The sequence below is a fragment of the Benincasa hispida genome, unplaced genomic scaffold, assembly GCF_027475165.1.
Source record: "Benincasa hispida cultivar pf3 unplaced genomic scaffold, pf3_genome.v1.1 HicScf775, whole genome shotgun sequence".
In the NCBI taxonomy this organism is placed as follows: domain Eukaryota; kingdom Viridiplantae; phylum Streptophyta; class Magnoliopsida; order Cucurbitales; family Cucurbitaceae; genus Benincasa; species Benincasa hispida.
This window is the reverse complement of record NW_028326905.1, coordinates 26095-34792: the sequence shown is the minus strand read 5'-3', so window position 1 is coordinate 34792 and position 8698 is coordinate 26095.

Here is an 8698-nt window from a genome sequence, read left to right as displayed (position 1 = left end):
GTTATTGGTTAGAATTTGAGTAAGGGTCATTAGTTTATCATCTCTGTTGCTATGTTTTGGAAATGATTGATTTAAAGAAGTCTACTTAATGTGTGTTTAGATTTGAACTTAGATATAATTTATACAGTGTATAAATGTTGGGTTTGCTTTAGAACACTTGAATTTATATGTGTTAGTTTTGAATTATAATATGTGAATTTGTATTTGTAGTTGGATCTGAAATCATATGCTTCTCAAGTGATCAATGGTACACTTGACATGAACGAGGATGAGATTTTCGTACGAGTATTTGGACTGAAGAAACACGGGCGTGTTCGTGGTTATGGAGTAGGTGTTACTCCTTCTGAGTTGTTTTGATCATCGTCTACTATACGCAGTCTTGAGCGTCGCCTTAATGAGTCTGAACAACGACTTCAAAAATCTGTACGACAAAGAAAAGAATCTGAACAACAAAAAGAGATTGAGGTAGAAGCACTTAGGCATCAAATAAGTGAATTTGAAAATCGTTTTGAGGATAGATTTCAAAAAATGATGGTAGAGATGCATAAAAAATTTGTTTCTAGTTGATCGATTGTAGTTTGATGTTATAAAATTTCAATAGTCTTTTGGTGTACTTGTTAGGGTTGATGCCCTAAATCTCGTAGAGTCTTGTAATTTGTAAACCTTGTATGAACAAACATTTCTGTGATTTATAATATATAATATTTTATTCAATTTTGTCTATGAATTATATGATATTTTAGTTGCATTAACCACAAATCGATAAACAAAGTTCCATGTTTATCGTTGTAACTTAAACATGTATGTGGAGACATATAAGTGGATCGTGTTTAAGTGATAACCTAAATAGTCTGTAGTATATGGATAAGATTGGGTACCTTATCCTGGGGACACTACAAGTATGACCCGCTTTATAGGTCTTACAAATGTTGTAAAGTACTACAAATGATCTGATCCTGATCATTCATGTATTAGACATGTGAGCGGGGATATTATATACAACGGAGTTTATATAAGACCAAACCACGAAATGTTTAGCCTCGTTATATAACGCCGTTCATAATAGAGATTTTCATTTCACTAGGATGACCATAGGTAACATGACCTTAATTCTAAGTGAGTTGTGAACTCTTGCCTATGAGGGCAGTTCTTTAATTTGCATGGGTGAGAGTGGGCAGATCCCTGACTCAACAAGCCTACTATTTTGGGGATTCGTCTGATTGGAGAGCTAGGAACTCAACTACACAATATGAAATTACTTCTTCCCCGAAGCTGGGGGTAAGTAGATAAATTGCTCCCTTATGGGTTGATTCCGGGTCTTGAACAATGTGGCGCTACACTCTCTTTTGGCTCGAGAGAGGTTTAGTCATAGTGGGACTATGATCTATTGTTCATTAGAGGGATCAGTGGTACTTAAGGAGTTAGATGTAATTACAAGGGCAAAAAGGTAATTTGGCCTAGCTATACTTACGAGCAATTTGTGAAGGATCATCGTACTATTGATTGGTTATATCCAATGGACACAAAAATATATATGTAGTGCGAAGAGTGTAGCTGTCGATCTTTAGTGGAGTGTCCGACAGTTAACGGATGGTGGATAATGTGATTAAAGAGTTTAATTAGTTATTCACGTATCGTTGGAGTTTTAAACTACAGGTCCATGAGGTCCCCTTAGTAGCTCAATGGATTTAAGTTGAGAATCAATTTTTGGGTTAATTTGAAATGTTCGAATTAATAAGAGAGAATTTAATTATATATGATATATTAGATTAATTCAATTATATACAATATAATTGATATAATGTATTTGATACATTATTGTTTGATTTGAGGAACTAATATTTGAATATGATTCAAATATATTTTCTATGAATAAGATTCATAGTTATTAAATTTAATATAAATATGATTTATATTAAATGTCACTGTTCGCACGAGATTTCAAGAGAAATTTATTTCATAGAACTTGAACATTGTATTTGTATTAATTATTGTGGAAAGTGAGTACAATCTCTAATACATAATATTTTGATGCTTTCAAAATAAACTACAGTTTTTAAGCTGGTTGATCTTCTTGAATGATCGACATTTGGGCTTGTTGATCTTCTTGGATGATCGACCTTTGGGCTTGTTGATCTTCTTGGATGATCGGCCTTTGGGCTTGATGATCTTCTTGGAAGATCGACCTTTGGGCTTGTTGAGCTTCTTGGATGATCGGCCTTTGGGCTTGTTGATCTTCTTGGATTTAGAAAGCAGATTAATTAGAAGATTAATTTGGATTTAGAAACCCTAATTTAGAAAGCAAGAAAACAAATAAAATATATAATTAAGAATGAAAAATATATAAATTTAGTAGGAAAATCGAGTGGAAATTTAGCATTGGAAAAAAATAAGAAATTTATTAATTATCCAAAAATAATGAATAAGGGGGCAGAATCAAGGAGAATTAATTAGAAGTTGGACGCTAGCTAATTCGGGAAACAAAGGGCTGTAGATAACTTTTTGTTTGGGTATTGCTTATTGGAGAGAAAACTAGGAGAGAGCAAAGTTGGAGAGAAAAGATGGAGAGAAAGAAGGAGAGAGCCACACCGGTGAGATTGGAGGGAGCGAGATTGGAGAGAAATATTGGAGAGAAAACTGGGAGAGAGCAAAGTTGGAGAGAAAAGATGGAGAGAAAGAAGGAGAGAGCCACACTGGCGAGATTGGAGGGAACGATATTGGAGAGAAAATTGGAGAGAGCGAGATTCTCAGTGAGAAAGTGGGAGAGAGCGAGAGCCACGAGAGTAAAACCAGCGAGAAAGCTGGAGAGAGCGAGAGCCATGGGAGCCAAACCAGCGAGAAAGCTGGAGAGAGCGAGATTCTAAGAACAGAGAGAACAAGATTTGGACAGAAGCGTGGATTATGCGTTGAATTTGGCCACGATCTTATAGATTATACATGGAGAACCCTAAAATTGAATACAAACAAAGGTTGATGACGTAAGAGCAAACGTTAGCCAAAATTAGGTGTCTTATTAAGAGAAATTCTTAAACTTAAGTAATTTTAAAGAAGCCATTTATAGGATGAGTTGTCACACAGAGAAGAGCTGGAAACGGCTATAAATAGGAGGCTTTGGGCTGGAAGTTAAACTCATTCTCAAACAAAACTCAGTAGTAAAAATCGTGTGGAAAGGGTGAAGTAATTCTGTTAGTTAGAAGGAGGAAACACGAAGGAAGTGCTGCCCAAATTTCCTTTTGGTTTAAGAGGGAAAGCTCTACTGATTAAACCATAAGGAATAATAAGAAATAACTAGGATCGCAGTCAAGGTAAGTAGTTTATCTTACCCTCTCTTTAAGTGTTTCATGGTAGTGTACATTTAATATATTGCATAATTATGTTATTGTTATGTTGCATTACATGTTTAAAATACGTTTATCGACAAGGGACCCCATGCATTATGTTTGTTCACAACGATGAAATAAGATTAAATTTTAATTAGATAAAGGTTATGCTTCTAGGGCTAGCAGGGCATGTATGGTTGCACCCCTCTAGACCCAATTCTATGTCAAGTTTATGCTAGGGACTAACAGGGTATGTATGGTTGCACCCCTCTAGTCCAATCTTATGTTTATGCTAATGGTTGATGTTGGATGCGACTCTGGCCCTACTGACTGCATGACCCGCTAATCATCAGATGGTTTAGTTTCTGCTTAAGTCCTCATCTTCCTACCAGGGAGGAGAAATTTACGTTAGAAGCATAACCGACCATCACATGTTATTATATGTTTTCGGTCCCAATCATATGTTTTCAGGACATGTTGCATGTGATTGTGCATTTGGTCACTACCCTATGTGAGAACTACTTACTGGGTATATTATATACTCATCCTATTTTACAGACTTTGTAGGTAAGGACACAGCGTAGGTGGCAGAACTGGACGTCGCTTAAATGGCCAACCATCAAGCTCACTATTATAGGCATATGCATTTTTGTATCACTATGCTAATGTTTTATGGATCCTGGTGTTTTGTAAAATAAACTTTTTATATAATTTTCTACCTAATTAATAAAATCTTAGATATGTTCTTTTGAGATTTTTACCAAAACTCATCTCATGATAGAAAAGTCTAAGTATGCATGTCGTAGCGGTTGGACCATAATATGTAAGGATCCGGTCGTTACAGTTTGGTATCAAAGCATTTAAGCCAATTAAGCTCTACTAATTAGAAGAGTCGTAGTGTTTGATGGTTCAGCTTGTTAAGTGATGCCCACAGTTATGCCAAATACGCTGGTAAGTGGAATTTTCAAACGAGTAATTTAGTAAATAATTTAGTAAACATAAGGTATGAGTTAAAAAAATAAAAATAAAAATAAATTTAAAATGAGATTGCTTTCTTATTATGAAAATAAAATGTGTGTACCAGATGCCATCACAAAGGGCTCCAACACGACGAGGCAGACCTCGAAGTGAATCCACAAGGGATCAAAATCAAGGACATGGACAGACGCCTTACGTGTTACTTACACCAGATGCGCTACAAATACTAATACAAAATATGATTAATGGAAACACAACCTCGTCCACCACACCAATAACCAACGATACAAATTACTCGAAGATCATTTGAGAATTCAGGAAGTTCAATCCTTCAACATTTGATGGATCATCTGTGGATCCAACTATAGCAGAGAATTGGATAACAGGAATAGAAACTATTTTCCGCCATATGAACATCCCAGAAGAACAGAAAGTAAATTGTCACCTTCATGTTAAGAGGCGATGCAAAGTTTTGGTGGGAATCCACACAAAGAACAATCAAAGGTTCAGTCTTATGGCAATAATTTAATCAGGCTTTTTACAACAAGTATTTCCCTTTGACAGTGAGATATCAAAAGAAAGTGGAATTTCTTAATCTTCGTCAAGAGAACATGTCGGTGGCAGAGTATGAACGAAAATTTGATCGTTTGTCCCACTTTGTCCCTCGACTAGTGGACACAGAAGAGAAAAAGGTGGAAAGGTTTATTTGGGGATTAAAAGAATGCATTCGAGGCATTGTTACTGCTTTCCGACACAAAGAGTATGCTCTTGCCCTCGAGTCGACCTTACTCATGGAAGTAGATCTTGCTATCAAAACCTCAACTTCTGAACGAGGATTCATGCCAAATAAAAAAAGGAAATTCACCCAACAAGGTTTCCAACGTTCACAACGGCAAGCAAAAATTTCCCAAAGCACTCAGGGCGTACAGTCACAACAGAAGAGTCGAATATCCTAAGTGCAAAAATTGTGGAAAACACCATCAGGGGCAATGTCTTCGGAACTTAGGGGTGTGTTTCAGCTGCAGCCAGACGGGTCACTATGCAAAGGCTTGCCCAAAGCTCATCAACCAAGTATCAACTGCCCAGACCACCCAGCCTACTAGTAACAAGGTTACCCGACAATAGAAAGGACGGGTGTTTGCTGTTACACGTCAAGAGGTAGAGGATCAAGATGCAGTTGTTACAGGTACATTACCCATCCTCGGGTATTATGCCTTTACTTTATTTGATTCGGGCTCTAGTCATTCATTCATCTCTACAACATTTGCACAACATGCTCAATTAACATCAAAGACCTTAGGCTACATTTTATCCGTAGCTACTCCTGCCGAAGTATCTATGTTGGCCAACTCAGTAGTAGAAAACTGTGAATTGTCAGTATCAGGACATAAACTAGGGGTGACCCTTATCAACCTAGACATAAGTGATTTTGACATAATACTAGGTATGGACTGGTTAGCAACAAACTATGCAAGCATAGATTGCCATAATAAAGAAGTCACATTCACCTTTCCAACAGGAACCAAGTTTAAGTTTAAGAGTTCTAATACCTAATCAGCCCCAAGAATAATTTCAGCCTTAAAAACTAAACATTTGCTTAACCATAGGGCTTGGGCATATTCAGCCAGTGTAGTGGATTTACGAAACCAAAAGGATGAAATTAAGGCCATTTCTGTAATAAGAGAATTCGAAGATGTATTCCCAGAAGAGCTACCAGGTTTACCACCTAGTCAAGAAATAGAATTTTGTATAGATCTAATTACCGAAGCTGAACCAATATCTAAAGCACCATATAGATTGGCACCTGCGGAATTAAAAGAACTCAAAATACAATTACAAGAATTGTTAGATAAGGGATTTATACGCCCTAGCGTGTCTCCATGGGGAGCACCTGTCTTATTTGTTAAGAAAAGGATGGATCAATGCGTTTATGTATAGATTATCAGGAGTTGAATAAGTTGACAATAAAGAATAAGTACCTACTCCCACGCATTGATGACCTATTTGACCAATTACAAGGAGCCTCAGTATTCTCCAAAATAGACTTACGATCTGGATATCATCAATTACGAATTAAGGAATCTGATATACCCAAGGCTGCTTTCCAAACAAGATATGGGCATTATGAATTCTTTGTGATGCCCTTTGGATTAACAATGCCCCAGCAGCCTTCATGGACTTGATGAATAGACTTTTTAAAGACTATCTTGATAACTTCGTGATCGTATTTATAGATGATATTTTGGTCTATTCCAAGTCTGAGGCAGAACATGAAAAACATCTTAGGGATGTCCTTTCCATATTAAGAAAGGAAAAGTTGTATGCTAAATTCTCCAAGTGTGAGTTTTGGACGCGACAAGTTGCCTACCTATGGCATATTGTAAAGCAAGAAGGAATCTCAGTGGATCCTGCTAAGATTGAAACAGTTAGCAAGTGGCCTCGCCCAAAAACAGTCAGCGAAGTGCAAAGCTTCCTTGGATTAGCAGGATATTATAGACGATTTGTGAAGAATTTCTCAAGTATAGCATTACCCTTAACTAACCTCACCAAGAAGAATAATACTTTTGTCTGGAGCCAAGCATGTGAGCAAATCTTCCAGGAACTAAAAGAAAGGTTGACCACAGCCCCTATTCTTACTATACCTGATGGATCAGGGGGTTTAACTGTGTACAGTGACGCATCGAAGAAGGGGCTTGGTTGTGTATTGATGCAACATAGAAAGGTAATAGCATATGCTTTAAGACAACTAAAACCTTATGAACAAAACTATCTTGTTCATGATTTGGAGTTAGCTGCCATAGTCTTTGCCTTAAAGATATGGAGACATTACTTATATGGGGAAAAGATCCAAATTTATACAGATCATAAAAGCCTTAAGTACTTCTTTACCCATAAAGAGTTAAATATAAGGCAACGAAGATGGTTAGAATTAGTCAAAGATTATGACTGTGAGATCCTCTATCATCCAGGAAAAGCTAACACTGTTGCTGATGCTCTTAGCAGAAAGTCGGCTCATACAGCAGCCCTAAGTACCATCTCCAAACACATAATGGATGACCTTGAAAGAGCTGAGATCTCACTAATACCAGAAACCTTCACAACTTGAATAGCAAAGTTAATTGCAAGACCTGCATTAAGGAAAAGGATAATTGATGCACAACAAATAGATAAATACCTAAACAAACAACTACAATCAAAGAATGGAGAAACCAGTCAATTCTCTACAGCCCCAAACTCTGCACTTCTCTACCGTGGACGTCTATGTGTACTAGATGATGAATAAATCAAAAAAGAACTACTGAAGAAAGCTCATGAATCATGCTTTTCAATACATCCTGGGAGTACTAAAATGTATCGAGACTTGAAAGCACATTACTGGTGGTGTAACATGTAAAAGGATATAGCCGACTATGTAAGTAAATGTTTGGTTTGTCAACAGGTGAAAGCTCTACGACAACGATCACAAGGACTCCTTCAGCCTCTAAATATTCCAGAATGGAAATGGGAGCATATTTCTATGGACTTCATCTCAGGACTCCCGAGAACTGTTAAAGGCCACAACATGATTTGGGTGATTGTGGATCGACTCACCAAATCGGCCCACTTACTACCATGCAAGACTACTCACACTATGGAAGTACTAGCTCAAATGTACTTCAAAGAAGTCATCCGGTCACATGGAGTCCCAGTATCAATTGTTTCAGATCGAGACCCTCGTTTCGTCTCCAAGTTCTGGAAAAGTTTGCAAAAAACAATAGACACACGGCTAAATTTCAGCACAGCCTTCCATCCACAAACTGATGGTCAAACAGAACGAGTTAATCAAATCCTAGAAGACATGTTGAGGGCATATGCTTTGGATTTTACTGGAGCATAGGATTCGCAGATACATCTTATAGAATTTGCTTATAATAATAGTTATCAGGCGACAATTGGTATGGCTCCCTTCGAAGCCTTATACGAAAAGAAATGCAGATCCCCTGTACACTGGGATGAAGTCGGGGAGCGAACACTACTAAGGCTTGAATTGGTGCAGCAAACATCAGAGTCAATTAAGCTAATTCGAGAAAGAATGCGAACAGCTCAAAGCAGACAGAAGAGTTATGTTGATAACCGTCGAAAAGAGTTGGAATTCAAAGTAGAAGATCACGTATTTCTAAAGGTAGCACCAATGAATTGCATTGTGCGTTTCAGATGAAAAGGCAAACTTAGCCCCCGCTTTATTGGACCCTTTGAAATATTAGAACGTATTGGCCAAGTAGCTTATCGATTGGCATTACCACCCACTCTTTCTACAATACATAATGTCTTTCATGTATCGATGCTTCGAAAATACATGTTTGACCCATCACATGTAGTAAATTATGAATCTCTACAAATAAATGAAAACTTGGAATATG